The sequence below is a fragment of the Acipenser ruthenus genome, chromosome 40 (genome assembly GCF_902713425.1).
Source record: "Acipenser ruthenus chromosome 40, fAciRut3.2 maternal haplotype, whole genome shotgun sequence".
Lineage (NCBI taxonomy): Eukaryota > Metazoa > Chordata > Actinopteri > Acipenseriformes > Acipenseridae > Acipenser > Acipenser ruthenus.
Window position 1 is genome coordinate 8,525,515 of NC_081228.1, and position 14,671 is coordinate 8,540,185.

A 14,671-nucleotide genomic window follows, 5' to 3' on the forward strand; every position below is an offset into this window, starting at 1 on the left:
AGGGGCCGGAATGTGGTCAGGGACTGGGCAGTCCTGACATCTGTAGGAAGGTCATTCCACCACTGCGGAGCAAGGGTGGAGAAGTAGCGGGCTTTGGAGGCAGGGGAGCGTAGCGGTGGTAGAGCTAGTCTTCTAGTGCAGGCGGAGCGGAGAGGTCGAGTGGGGGTGTAGGGAGAGATGAGGGTCTGGAGGTAGCTGGGTGCAGACTGGTCAAGGCATCTGTAGGCTAGTACAAGAGTCTTGAACTGGATGCGAGCGGTGATCGGGAGCCAGTGGAGCGAGCGGAGTAGTGGAGTAGCGTGGGCGAAGCGAGGCAGAGAGAACACTAGGCGGGCAGCAGAGTTCTGGATGAGCTGGAGCGGACGGGTGGCGGACGCAGGGAGGCCAGCCAGGAGGGAGTTGCAGTAGTCTAGGCGGGAGAGTACCAGGGCCTGGACCAGGAGCTGGGTAGCATAGTTGGTGAGGAAGGGTCGGATTCTTCGGATGTTGCTCAGGAAGAATCGGCAAGTGCGTGCCAGAGTGGAGATGTGCTGGGAATAAGAGAGGCAGGGGTCCAGGGTGACTCCAAGGTTCTTAGCGGAGGAAGAGGGAGAGAGTGTGGTAGATTCCAGAGGAACAGAGATGGAGAGACCAGAGGAGGGGGAGGAGGAGGGAAAGAAAAGGAGGTCAGATTTAGAGAGGTTGAGTTTGAGGTGATGCGAGTGCATCCAGGAGGAAATAGCAGACAGACAGGTAGAGATACGGGAGGAGATGGTGGAGTCAGAGGTGGGGAAGGAGAGGAAAATCTGAGCATCATCAGCATAGAAATGGTATGAGAAACCATAGGATGCAATGAGGGGGCCCAGGGAGCGGGTAGAGAGAGAACAGGAGAGGACCCAAGACTGACCCTTGGGGGACTCCAGTTAAGAGAGGGTGAGGTGTGGAGGTTGCTCCACGCCAGGTTACCTGGTAAGTGCGGTTGGAGAGGTAGGAGGAGAACCAGGCCAGAGCAGTGCCAGAGATCCCCAGGTCAGCAAGAGATGATAGTAGAATAGAGTGATCAACAGTGTCAAAGGCAGCAGAGAGGTCGAGGAGAATTAGGACAGAGGAGAGAGAGGCAGCTCGGGCACATTTAAGTGAGTTGGTGACAGACAGGAGGGCGGTTTCAGTAGAGTGAGCAGAGCGGAAGCCAGATTGGAGAGGGTCAAGCAGAGAGTGGTTGGACAGGAAAGCAGAGAGCTGGCGGTGTACAGTCCGCTCGAGGGTTTTGGAGAGGAAGGGTAGGAGGGAGACAGGACGGTAGCTCTGGAGGGAGGTGGGGTCGAGGGTAGGTTTTTTGAGGAGGGGAGTGATAGAGGCTTTTTTGAAGGCAGAGGGGAAGATACCAGAAAGTAGAGAGGTGTTGAGGAGGGAGGAGATGAAGGGGAGTAGAGCAGGAGCAGCAGCTTGAAAGAGGTGAGTGGGGAGGGGGTCCAAGGCACACGTGGTGGGTTTGTGACCCTGGAGCAGGGAGGAGAGGTCAGAGTCTGAGAGGGGCAAGAAGGTGGAGAAGGAGGGTGAGTTAGTAGGGGTTGCAGTGGGTGTAGGAGTTGGAGCGGGAGGGGGTGCGGGGGAGGGAGAGGTGTTAAAGAGTTTGCGGATATCTGAAATTTTAGAAGAGAAGAAGGAGGCAAAGTCATCAGGGGAGATAGAGGAGGGAGGAGGAGGGGGGGAGGGTTAAGGAGGGAGGAGAAGGTAGAGAATAGTTTACGTGGGTTGTTAGTGGAGGCTTGGATTACAGATTGGAAATAAGCACATTTAGCAGAGGAGAGAGTAGAGGAGAAGGAGGAGAGGAGAGTGCGGTAAAGGTCTAGGGCAGCAGGGAGTTTGGTTCTCTTCCATTTCTTTTCAGCAGATCGCAGTGTGATTCTTGCCGAGCGGAGCGCAGAGGAGAGCCAGGGATGGGGAGGGGAGGGGCGAGCAGGACGGGAGGTGAGGGGACAGAGGGAGTCGTGGGAGGAGGTGAGTGAGGAGAAGAGGGTGGAGGTAGCAGAGTCTACGGAGAGTTGTGAAAAGGAGTCGATAGGAGGGAGGTGAGAGAGAGCAGTGGAGGCAAGGACAGAGGGGGAGAGAGAGCGGAGGTTATGGCGAGAGGTGACAGTGGGGGTAGGAGGAGCAGGGAGAGGGGGGAGAGACAGAGAAAAAGAGATGAAATAGTGATCAGAGAGGTCCAGGGGGGTGACAGAGAGGGTGGAGGGGCAGCAGGCCCTGGAGAAGGTGAGGTCCAGTTGACGGCCAGCTTTGTGGGTAGGAGGGGACGGAGAGAGACAGAAGTCGAAGGAGTGTAGGAGAGGGAGGAATCCAGCAGAGTGGCTGGGGTTGGAGAGATGGATGTTGAAGTCACCCAACAGGACAGTCGGGGTAGACAGGGAGGGGAGGGAGGAGAGTAGATAGTCGAGTTCATCCAGAAAGTGAGTGAGAGGCCCAGGGGGGCGGTACAGAACAATGAGCAGGAGTTGACAGGGAAAGGTTAGTTGGACTGCATGAAATTCAAAGGTACTGACAGAGAGTGAGATGAGATCGGAGGGGACAGAAAAGAGTAAGGAGGGAGAGAGGAGAAGACCCGTCCCACCTCCCTGTCCAGTGAGACGCGGGGTATGGGACAGGACGTAGAGAGAGGACAGGGCAGCAGGAGTAACAGTGTTATCAGGGGACAGCCAGGTTTCAGTGAGAGCAAGGAAATCGAGCGAGAGGTGGGAGGCAAAGGCAGAGATGAAATCAGCTTGTTAGCAGAAGAGTGACAGTTCCAGAGTGCACCAGAGAGTGTGCGGGAGGGGGGGAGAGGCAGACAAATGAGGTTAGAGGGGTTAGAGGAGCAGTAGCGGAGGGAGGGCAGAGGACGAGGACGGGAGGACAGAACAGGGATGTGAGAGACAGTCATAGCAGGACAAAAGGCACAGTGGGAGCAGTAGGGTGGAGGGTACAGACCTGACTAGTAGAGAGCTTCTTCTAGAGCCCCGGTAGGTTTGGATCTATTGGAACAGTGTCTCAGCGCAGGCCTCCCCTCGCTGGACTCCCACAGCTAGACTCCCAGCTCTTTTGTTGAGGCTCTTCGGTTGGCTGGCACGTCTGGCTGGCGCTAAAATAGGCTGCTTAATATATATTTAAAAAAAAAAACAACTGCGTGGAAACCAATCAGATAGCAAAACAACTTCTATTCAATTAAACCACTCACCTGGTACTAATCACACACCAACTCAGCTAATTCAAACACCACCTTACAGAGTTACCAAATGTAGTTAATTAAAGATTACTTGAAGCAGGAGCTAGCCTATCTGCCTCAGTCCCTGGTTCCTGTAGACTGATCACTATTATATGCACACCCTAGATGGGTTCCACCTCACTTTGCAAGGGGACTGGCACAACTGCTAACTGCTCTATTGACAATACTTTTACACACTTCAAAGGGGATCACACCACTGCAGGAGGCTGTGTGGAGACCAATCCAAATGCAAACCACCCTCCCTGAGAAGTTACAAATTGCAAATCACCTAAATATTCAAATAACCACACTACCTGGTTTAAAATCACATACACACACTCCTCCCTAAATTGAAACACCAACTAATAAAAATAATACTTAAATAGTTAATTACAAATTAGTAGGAGCAGGACCAATTACCTATCTTGCCTCAGATTTCTGGTTACCTGTAGACTCCCACAGCTAGACTCCCGGCTCTCTCTCTATATATATATATACATATATATATTTTCTCTATCTATATTTTGATTTCTAAAAATAAATATTATTTTTTACCTCTTTCCTTCTCTCTATCCATCCATCTATTAGCCATACCATTACAAAAAAGGTCTTTTTATCTAAAAATAAATATTATTATTTTTAACTTTCTCCTTCTCTCTATCCATCCATCTATTAGCCATGCCATTACAAAAAAAAGTCTTCTTATCTTCTCCGTTTCACATGATTAATGTTGGCATTGAAGCTAAATTAATCAGAATAACAGGACCAGAGGGAGACACAAAAGAGATATGCTCCAGGAGCCGCTTCTTCAAAACTTGTAATCTGGATCGTTTTGATCCATTTGTTCAGAAAATGTCACTGCTGGATTATCCATATTATGAATAATTGCGATTAAAAAGTCCAGCATTTTAAAAAGTAATCTCGATCACAAAATATAGGATTACAAATCCAGATAATTTGTATCCAGATTACAAATTTTGAAAAAGCAGCTCCCGGTGAGCCTCCAACTCACAACTGCAGCATCCTGCCGTATAAGTACCACACACAAAACAAGTGCACCACATGAAGCACCGTGAGGAGATCTCAGAAAAATTGAGGGAAGCTGTCAAAACAAAATAACCTTACTGTCCACCAAGTCCTGGGACAGTTTTGTAGACCTTCAGTTTAGCACACCGAGCAGCTGGCAAGTGTGGGGCATTGCGGCTTAGATGGTTAAAGCACCTGCCTTGTAAACAGGAGATCCTGGGTTTGAATCAAATTAATCCAAAAAAACACACGTAAACATTTACAACTCTGGCGGAATTCAAACCCGCAACCTTTGCATCACACTACACAGCCAGTCTAAAAGTCCAGCACACTATCCATTGCGCCACAGAGCCCTGCACTGTTGTAACTGGCACAGCAAAGTTGAGGTAAGAAAACACACACATTTCAGGATGGAAAGCAAAGCACACAGCTTACCCTGGTAATCAAAGGGGCCAGTTGCACAAAGCAAGGACTCAATGTCAACAGGGGTTGTAGCTCAGTGGTAGAGCGCATGTTTTGCATGTATGAGGCCCAGGGTTCAATCCCCGGCATCTCCAGGTGGTATTTCTTTAACCCGTTCTTCCATGAAATCACAATTTGTTGTTTATTAAAAACTCTCTTCCATCACCCAGCCCTTTCTGGTTTCATTCATTCAATCAATCTATCTATCTTTTGATTTATAAATGTCAATATTATTTATTTAATTAATCACTATCTAACTTTTGATTTATAATTATAAACATATATATATATATATATATATATATATATATATTTTTTTTTCTCTATCTATATTTTGATTTCTAAAAATAAATATTATTTTTTACCTCTTTCCTTCTCTCTATCCATCCATCTATTAGCCATACCATTACAAAAAAGGTCTTTTTATCTAAAAATAAATATTATTATTTTTAACTTTCTCCTTCTCTCTATCCATCCATCTATTAGCCATGCCATTACAAAAAAAAAGTCTTCTTATCTTCTCCGTTTCACATGATTAATGTTGTCATTGAAGCTAAATTAATCAGAATGACAGGACCAGAGGGAGACACAAAAGAGATATGCTCCAGGAGCCGGTTCTTCAAAACTTGTAATCTGGATCGTTTTGATCCATTTGTTCAGAAAATGTCACTGCTGGATTATCCATATTATGAATAATTGCGATTAAAAAGTCCAGCATTTTAAAAAGTAATCTCGATCACAAAATATAGGATTACAAATCCAGATAATTTGTATCCAGATTACATGTTTTGAAAAAGCAGCTCCCGGTGAGCCTCCAACTCACAACCGCAGCATCCTGCCGTATAAGTACCACACACAAAACAAGTGCACCACATGGAGCACCGTGAGGAGATCTCAGAAAAATTGAGGGAAGCTGTCAAAACAAAATAACCTTACTGTCCACCAAGTCCTGGGACAGTTTTGTAGACCTTCAGTTTAGCACACCGAGCAGCTGGCAAGTGTGGGGCATTGTGGCTTAGATGGTTAAAACACCTGCCTTGTAAACAGGAGATCCTGGGTTTGAATCAAATTAATCCAAAAAAAACACACGTAAACATTTACAACTCTGGCGGAATTCAAACCCGCAACCTTTGCATCACACTACACAGCCAGTCTAAAAGTCCAGCACTCTATCCATTGCGCCACAGAGCCCTGCACTGTTGTAACTGGCACAGCAAAGTTGAGGTAAGAAAACACACACATTTCAGGATGGAAAGCAAAGCACACAGCTTACCCTGGAAATCAAAGGGGCCAGTTGCACAAAGCAAAGACTCAATGCCAACAGGGGATGTAGCTCAGTGGTAGAGCGCATGCTTTGCCTGTGTGAGGCCCCGGGTTCAATCCCCGGCATCTCCAGGTGGTATTTCTTTACCCCGTTCTTCCATGAAATCACAATTTGTTGTTTATTAAAAACTCTCTTCCATCACCCAGCCCTTTCTGGTTTCATTCATTCAATCAATCTATCTATCTATCTATCTTTTGATTTATAAATGTCAATATTATTTATTTTATTAATCACTATCTAACTTTTGATTTATAATTATAAACATATATATATTTTTTTTTCTCTATCTATATTTTGATTTCTAAAAATAAATATTATTTTTTACCTCTTTCCTTCTCTCTATCCATCCATCTATTAGCCATACTATTACAAAAAAGGTCTTTTTATCTAAAAATAAATATTATTATTTTTAACTTTCTCCTTCTCTCTATCCATCCATCTATTAGCCATGCCATTACAAATAAAAAGTCTTCTTATCTTCTCCGTTTCACATGATTAATGTTGTCATTGAAGCTAAATTAATCAGAATAACAGGACCAGAGGGAGACACAAAAGAGATATACTCCAGGAGCCGCTTCTTCAAAACTTGTAATCTGGATCGTTTTGATCCATTTGTTCAGAAAATGTCACTGCTGGATTATCCATATTATGAATAATTGCGATTAAAAAGTCCAGCATTTTAAAAAGTAATCTCGATCACAAAAAATAGGATTACAAATCCAGATAATTTGTATCCAGATTACAAATTTTGAAAAAGCAGCTCCCGGTGAGCCTCCAACTCACAACCGCAGCATCCTGCCATATAAGTACCACACACAAATCAAGTGCACCACATGGAGCACCGTGAGGAGATCTCAGAAAAATTGAGGGAAGTTGTCAAAACAAAATAACCTTACTGTCCACCAAGTCCTGGGACAGTTTTGTAGACCTTCAGTTTAGCACACCGAGCAGCTGGCAAGTGTGGGGCATTGCGGCTTAGATGGTTAAAGCACCTGCCTTGTAAACAGGAGATCCTGGGTTTGAATCAAATTAATCCAAAAAAACACACGTAAACATTTACAACTCTGGCGGAACTCAAACCCGCAACCTTTGCATCACACTACACAGCCAGTCTAAAAGTCCAACACACTATCCATTGCGCCACAGAGCCCTGCACTGTTGTAATTGGCACGGCAAAGTTGAGGTAAGAAAACACACACATTTCAGGATGGAAAGCAAAGCACACAGCTTACCCTGGAAATCAAAGGGGCCAGTTGCACAAAGCAAGGACTCAATGTCAACAGGGGATGTAGCTCAGTGGTAGAGCGCATGTTTTGCATGTATGATGCCCTGGGTTCAATCCCCGGCATCTCCAGGTGGTATTTCTTTAACCCGTTCTTCCATGAAATCACAATTTGTTGTTTATTAAAAACTCTCTTCCATCACCCAGACCTTTCTGGTTTCATTCATTCAATCAATCTATCTATCTTTTGATTTATAAATGTCAATATTATTTATTTTATTAATCACTATCTAACTTTTGATTTATAATTATAAACATATATATATATATATATATTTTTCTCTATCTATATTTTGATTTCTAAAAATAAATATTATTTTTTACCTCTTTCCTTCTCTCTATCCATCCATCTATTAGCCATACCATTACAAAAAAGGTATTTTTATCTAAAAATAAATATCATTATTTTTAACTTTCTCCTTCTCTCTATCCATCCATCTATTAGCCATGCCATTACAAAAAAAAGTCTTCTTTTCTTCTCCGTTTCACATGATTAATGTTGTCATTGAAGCTAAATTAATCAGAATAACAGGACCAGAGGGAGACACAAAAGAGATATGCTCCAGGAGCCGCTTCTTCAAAACTTGTAATCTGGATCGTTTTGATCCATTTGTTCAGAAAATGTCACTGCTGGATTATCCATATTATGAATAATTGCGATTAAAAAGTGCAGCATTTTAAAAAGTAATCTCGATCACAAAATATAGGATTACAAATCCAGATAATTTGTATCCAGATTACAAATTTTGAAAAAGCAGCTCCCGGTGAGCCTCCAACTCACAACCGCAGCATCCTGCCGTATAAGTACCACACACAAAACAAGTGCACCACATGGAGCACCGTGAGGAGATCTCAGAAAAATTGAGGGAAGCTGTCAAAACAAAATAACCTTACTGTCCACCAAGTCCTGGGACAGTTTTGTAGACCTTCAGTTTAGCACACCGAGCAGCTGGCAAGTGTGGAGCATTGTGGCTAAGATGGTTAAAGCACCTGCCTTGTAAACAGGAGATCCTGGGTTTCAATCAAATTAATCCAAAAACACACACATAAACATTTACAACTCTGGTGGAACTCAAACCCGCAACCTTTGCATCACACTACACAGCCAGTCTAAAAGTCCAGCACACTATCCATTGCGCCACAGAGCCCTGCACTGTTGTAACTGGCACGGCAAAGTTGAGGTAAAAAAACACACACATTTCAGGATGGAAAGCAAAGCACACAGCTTACCCTGGAAATCAAAGGCGCCAGTTGCACAAAGCAAGCACTCAATGCCAACAGGGGATGTAGCTCAGTGGTAGAGCGCATGTTTCGCATGTATGAGGCCCTGGGTTCAATCCCCGGCATCTCCAGGTGGTATTTCTTTACCCCGTTCTTCCATGAAATCACAATTTGTTGTTAATTAAAAACTCTCTTCCATCACCCAGCCCTTTCTGGTTTCATTCATTCAATCAATCTATCCAGATTTTGATTTATAAATGTCAATATTATTTATTTTATTAATCACTATCTAACTTTTGATTCATAATTAGAAACATATATATATATATATATATATATATATATATATATATATATATATATATATATATATATATATATATTCTCTATCTATATTTTGATTTCTAAAAATAAATATTATTTTTTACCTCTTTCCTTCTCTCTATCCATCCATCTATTAGCCATACCATTACAAAAAAGGTATTTTTATCTAAAAATAAATATTATTATTTTTAACTTTCTCCTTCTCTCTATCCATCCATCTATTAGCCATGCCATTACAAAAAAAAAGTCTTCTTATCTTCTCCGTTTCACATGATTAATGTTGTCATTGAAGCTAAATTAATCAGAATAACAGGACCAGAGGGAGACACAAAAGAGATATGCTCCAGGAGCCGGTTCTTCAAAATTTGTAATCTGGATCGTTTTGATCCATTTGTTCAGAAAATGTCACAGCTGGATTATCCATATTATGAATAATTGCGATTAAAATGTGCAGCATTTTAAAAAGTAATCTCGATCACAAAATATAGGATTACAAATCCAGATAATTTGTATCCAGATTACAAGTTTTGAAAAAGCAGCTCCCGGTGAGCCTCCAACTCACAACCGCAGCATCCTGCCGTATAAGTACCACACACAAAACAAGTGCACCACATGGAGCACCGTGAGGAGATCTCAGAAAAATTGAGGGAAGCTGTCAAAACAAAATAACCTTACTGTCCACCAAGGTCTGGGACAGTTTTGTAGACCTTCAGTTTAGCACACCGAGCTGCTGGCAAGTGTGGAGCATTGTGGCTAAGATGGTTAAAGCACCAGCCTTGTAAACAGGAGATCCTGGGTTTCAATCAAATTAATCCAAAAACACACACATAAACATTTACAACTCTGGTGGAACTCAAACCCGCAACCTTTGCATCACACTACACAGCCAGTCTAAAAGTCCAGCACACTATCCATTGCGCCACAGAGCCCTGCACTGTTGTAACTGGCACGGCAAAGTTGAGGTAAAAAAACACACACATTTCAGGATGGAAAGCAAAGCACACAGCTTACCCTGGAAATCAAAGGCGCCAGTTGCACAAAGCAAGCACTCAATGCCAACAGGGGATGTAGCTCAGTGGTAGAGCGCATGTTTTGCATGTATGAGGCCCTGGGTTCAATCCCCGGCATCTCCAGGTGGTATTTCTTTACCCCGTTCTTCCATGAAATCACAATTTGTTGTTAATTAAACACTCTCTTCCATCACCCAGCCCTTTCTGGTTTCATTCATTCAATCAATCTATCCAGCTTTTGATTTATAAATGTCAATATTATTTATTTTATTAATCACTATCTAACTTTTGATTCATAATTATAAACATATATATATATATATATATATATATATATATATATATATATATTCTCTATCTATATTTTGATTTCTAAAAATAAATATTATTTTTTACCTCTTTCCTTCTCTCTATCCATCCATCTATTAGCCATACCATTACAAAAAAGGTCTTTTTATCTAAAAATAAATATTATTATTTTTAACTTTCTCCTTCTCTCTATCCATCCATCTATTAGCCATGCCATTACAAAAAAAAGTCTTCTTATCTTCTCCGTTTCACATGATTAATGTTGTCATTGAAGCTAAATTAATCAGAATAACAGGACCAGAGGGAGACACAAAAGAGATATGCTCCAGGAGCCGGTTCTTCAAAACTTGTAATCTGGATCGTTTTGATCCATTTGTTCAGAAAATGTCACTGCTGGATTATCCATATTATGAATAATTGCGATTAAAATGTCCAGCATTTTAAAAAGTAATCTCGATCACAAAATATAGGATTACAAATCCAGATAATTTGTATCCAGATTACAAGTTTTGAAAAAGCAGCTCCCGGTGAGCCTCCAACTCACAACCCGCAGCATCCTGCCGTATAAGTACCACACACAAAACAAGTGCACCACATGGAGCACCGTGAGGAGATCTCAGAAAAATTGAGGGAAGCTGTCAAAACAAAATAACCTTACTGTCCACCAAGTCCTGGGACAGTTTTGTAGACCTTCAGTTTAGCACACCGAGCAGCTGGCAAGTGTGGGGCATTGCGGCTTAGATGGTTAAAGCACCTGCCTTGTAAACAGGAGATCCTGGGTTTGAATCAAATTAATCCAAAAACACACACTTAAACATTTACAACTCTGGCGGAACTCAAACCCGCAACCTTTGCATCACACTACACAGCCAGTCTAAAAGTCCAGCACACTATCCATTGCGCCACAGAGCCCTGCACTGTTGTAACTGGCACGGCAAAGTTGAGGTAAGAAAACACACACATTTCAGGATGGAAAGCAAAGCACACAGCTTACCCTGGAAATCAAAGGGGCCAGTTGCACAAAGCAAGGACTCAATGCCAACAGGGGATGTAGCTCAGTGGTAGAGCGCATGCTTTGCATGTATGAGGCCCCGGGTTCAATCCCCAGCATCTCCAGGTGGTATTTCTTTACCCCGTTCTTCCATGAAATCACAATTTGTTGTTTATTAAAAACTCTCTTCCATCACCCAGCCCTTTCTGGTTTCATTCATTCAATCAATCTATCTATCTATCCATCTTTTGATTTATAAATGTCAATATTATTTATTTTATTAATCACTATCTAACTTTTGATTCATAATTATAAACATATATATATATATATTTTTTCTCTATCTATATTTTGATTTCTAAAAATAAATATTATTTTTTACCTCTTTCCTTCTCTCTATCCATCCATCTATTAGCCATACCATTACAAAAAAGGTCTTTTTATCTAAAAATAAATATTATTATTTTTAACTTTCTCCTTCTCTCTATCCATCCATCTATTAGCCATGCCATTACAAAAAAAAAGTCTTCTTATCTTCTCCGTTTCACATGATTAATGTTGTCATTGAAGCTAAATTAATCAGAATAACAGGACCAGAGGGAGACACAAAAGAGATATGCTCCAGGAGCCGGTTCTTCAAAACTTGTAATCTGGATCGTTTTGATCCATTTGTTCAGAAAATGTCACAGCTGGATTATCCATATTATGAATAATTGCGATTAAAATGTGCAGCATTTTAAAAAGTAATCTCGATCACAAAATATAGGATTACAAATCCAGATAATTTGTATCCAGATTACAAGTTTTGAAAAAGCAGCTCCCGGTGAGCCTCCAACTCACAACCGCAGCATCCTGCCGTATAAGTACCACACACAAAACAAGTGCACCACATGGAGCACCGTGAGGAGATCTCAGAAAAATTGAGGGAAGCTGTCAAAACAAAATAACCTTACTGTCCACCAAGGTCTGGGACAGTTTTGTAGACCTTCAGTTTAGCACACCGAGCAGCTGGCAAGTGTGGGGCATTGCGGCTTAGATGGTTAAAGCACCTGCCTTGTAAACAGGAGATCCTGGGTTTGAATCAAATTAATCCAAAAACACACACTTAAACATTTACAACTCTGGCGGAACTCAAACCCGCAACCTTTGCATCACACTACACAGCCAGTCTAAAAGTCCAGCACACTATACATTGCGCCACAGAGCCCTGCACTGTTGTAACTGGCACGGCAAAGTTGAGGTAAGAAAACACACACATTTCAGGATGGAAAGCAAAGCACACAGCTTACCCTGGAAATCAAAGGGGCCAGTTGCACAAAGCAAGGACTCAATGCCAACAGGGGATGTAGCTCAGTGGTAGAGCGCATGCTTTGCATGTATGAGGCCCCGGGTTCAATCCCCGGCATCTCCAGGTGGTATTTCTTTACCCCGTTCTTCCATGAAATCACAATTTGTTGTTTATTAAAAACTCTCTTCCATCACCCAGCCCTTTCTGGTTTCATTCATTCAATCAATCTATCTATCTTTTGATTTATAAATGTCAATATTATTTATTTTATTAATCACTATCTAACTTTTGATTCATAATTATAAACATATATATATATATATATATATATATATTTTTCTCTATCTATATTTTGATTTCTAAAAATAAATATTATTTTTTACCTCTTTCCTTCTCTCTATCCATCCATCTATTAGCCATACCATTACAAAAAAGGTATTTTTTATCTAAAAATAAATATTATTATTTTTAACTTTCTCCTTCTCTCTATCCATCCATCTATTAGCCATGCCATTACAAAAAAAAAGTCTTCTTATCTTCTCCGTTTCACATGATTAATGTTGTCATTGAAGCTAAATTAATCAGAATAACAGGACCAGAGGGAGACACAAAAGAGATATGCTCCAGGAGCCGCTTCTTCAAAACTTGTAATCTGGATCGTTTTGATCCATTTGTTCAGAAAATGTCACTGCTGGATTATCCATATTATGAATAATTGCGATTAAAAAGTGCAGCATTTTAAAAAGTAATCTCAATCACAAAATATAGGATTACAAATCCAGATAATTTGTATCCAGATTACAAATTTTGAAAAAGCAGCTCCCGGTGAGCCTCCAACTCACAACCGCAGCATCCTGCCGTATAAGTACCACACACAAAACAAGTGCACCACATGGAGCACCGTGAGGAGATCTCAGAAAAATTGAGGGAAGCTGTCAAAACAAAATAACCTTACTGTCCACCAAGGTCTGGGACAGTTTTGTAGACCTTCAGTTTAGCACACCGAGCAGCTGGCAAGTGTGGGGCATTGCGGCTTAGATGGTTAAAGCACCTGCCTTGTAAACAGGAGATCCTGGGTTTGAATCAAATTAATCCAAAAACACACACTTAAACATTTACAACTCTGGCGGAACTCAAACCCGCAACCTTTGCATCACACTACACAGCCAGTCTAAAAGTCCAGCACACTATACATTGCGCCACAGAGCCCTGCACTGTTGTAACTGGCACGGCAAAGTTGAGGTAAGAAAACACACACATTTCAGGATGGAAAGCAAAGCACACAGCTTACCCTGGAAATCAAAGGGGCCAGTTGCACAAAGCAAGGACTCAATGCCAACAGGGGATGTAGCTCAGTGGTAGAGCGCATGCTTTGCATGTATGAGGCCCCGGGTTCAATCCCTGGCATCTCCAGGTGGTATTTCTTTACCCCGTTCTTCCATGAAATCACAATTTGTTTTTTATTAAAAACTCTCTTCCATCACCCAGCCCTTTCTGGTTTCATTCATTCAATCACTCTATCTATCTTTTGATTTATAAATGTCAATATTATTTATTTTATTAATCACTATCTAACTTTTGATTCATAATTATAAACATATATATATATATATATATATATATATATATATATATATATATTTTCTCTATCTATATTTTGATTTCTAAAAATAAATATTATTTTTTACCTCTTTCCTTCTCTCTATCCATCCATCTATTAGCCATACCATTACAAAAAAGGTATTTTTTATCTAAAAATAAATATTATTATTTTTAACTTTCTCCTTCTCTCTATCCATCCATCTATTAGCCATGCCATTACAAAAAAAAAGTCTTCTTTTCTTCTCCGTTTCACATGATTAATGTTGTCATTGAAGCTAAATTAATCAGAATAACAGGACCAGAGGGAGACACAAAAGAGATATGCTCCAGGAGCCGCTTCTTCAAAACTTGTAATCTGGATCGTTTTGATCCATTTGTTCAGAAAATGTCACTGCTGGATTATCCATATTATGAATAATTGCGATTAAAAAGTGCAGCATTTTAAAAAGTAATCTCGATCACAAAATATAGGATTACAAATCCAGATAATTTGTATCCAGATTACAAATTTTGAAAAAGCAGCTCCCGGTGAGCCTCCAACTCACAACCGCAGCATCCTGCCGTATAAGTACCACACACAAAACAAGTGCACCACATGGAGCACCGTGAGGA

The 14,671-nt window shown here is 41.3% G+C and overlaps 8 non-coding genes across 8 annotated transcripts; all 8 read left to right on the forward strand.

The window, feature by feature from the left end:
- The first annotated feature begins 4,731 nt into the window (after positions 1-4,731).
- On the forward strand, positions 4,732-4,803 carry trnaa-ugc (transfer RNA alanine (anticodon UGC)). Its single transcript has one exon. It is a non-coding gene; the product is annotated as a tRNA-Ala (tRNA).
- A 1,228-nt stretch (positions 4,804-6,031) lies between these two features.
- Positions 6,032-6,103, forward strand: trnaa-ugc (transfer RNA alanine (anticodon UGC)). The gene has a single exon. It is a non-coding gene; the product is annotated as a tRNA-Ala (tRNA).
- A 1,211-nt stretch (positions 6,104-7,314) lies between these two features.
- trnaa-ugc (transfer RNA alanine (anticodon UGC)) lies at positions 7,315-7,386 on the forward strand. Its single transcript has one exon. It is a non-coding gene; the product is annotated as a tRNA-Ala (tRNA).
- A 1,208-nt stretch (positions 7,387-8,594) lies between these two features.
- On the forward strand, positions 8,595-8,666 carry trnaa-cgc (transfer RNA alanine (anticodon CGC)). The gene has a single exon. It is a non-coding gene; the product is annotated as a tRNA-Ala (tRNA).
- A 1,254-nt stretch (positions 8,667-9,920) lies between these two features.
- On the forward strand, positions 9,921-9,992 carry trnaa-ugc (transfer RNA alanine (anticodon UGC)). Its single transcript has one exon. It is a non-coding gene; the product is annotated as a tRNA-Ala (tRNA).
- A 1,230-nt stretch (positions 9,993-11,222) lies between these two features.
- On the forward strand, positions 11,223-11,294 carry trnaa-ugc (transfer RNA alanine (anticodon UGC)). The gene has a single exon. It is a non-coding gene; the product is annotated as a tRNA-Ala (tRNA).
- A 1,214-nt stretch (positions 11,295-12,508) lies between these two features.
- On the forward strand, positions 12,509-12,580 carry trnaa-ugc (transfer RNA alanine (anticodon UGC)). Its single transcript has one exon. It is a non-coding gene; the product is annotated as a tRNA-Ala (tRNA).
- Positions 12,581-13,798: 1,218 nt separating this feature from the next.
- On the forward strand, positions 13,799-13,870 carry trnaa-ugc (transfer RNA alanine (anticodon UGC)). The gene has a single exon. It is a non-coding gene; the product is annotated as a tRNA-Ala (tRNA).
- Positions 13,871-14,671: the final 801 nt, after the last annotated feature.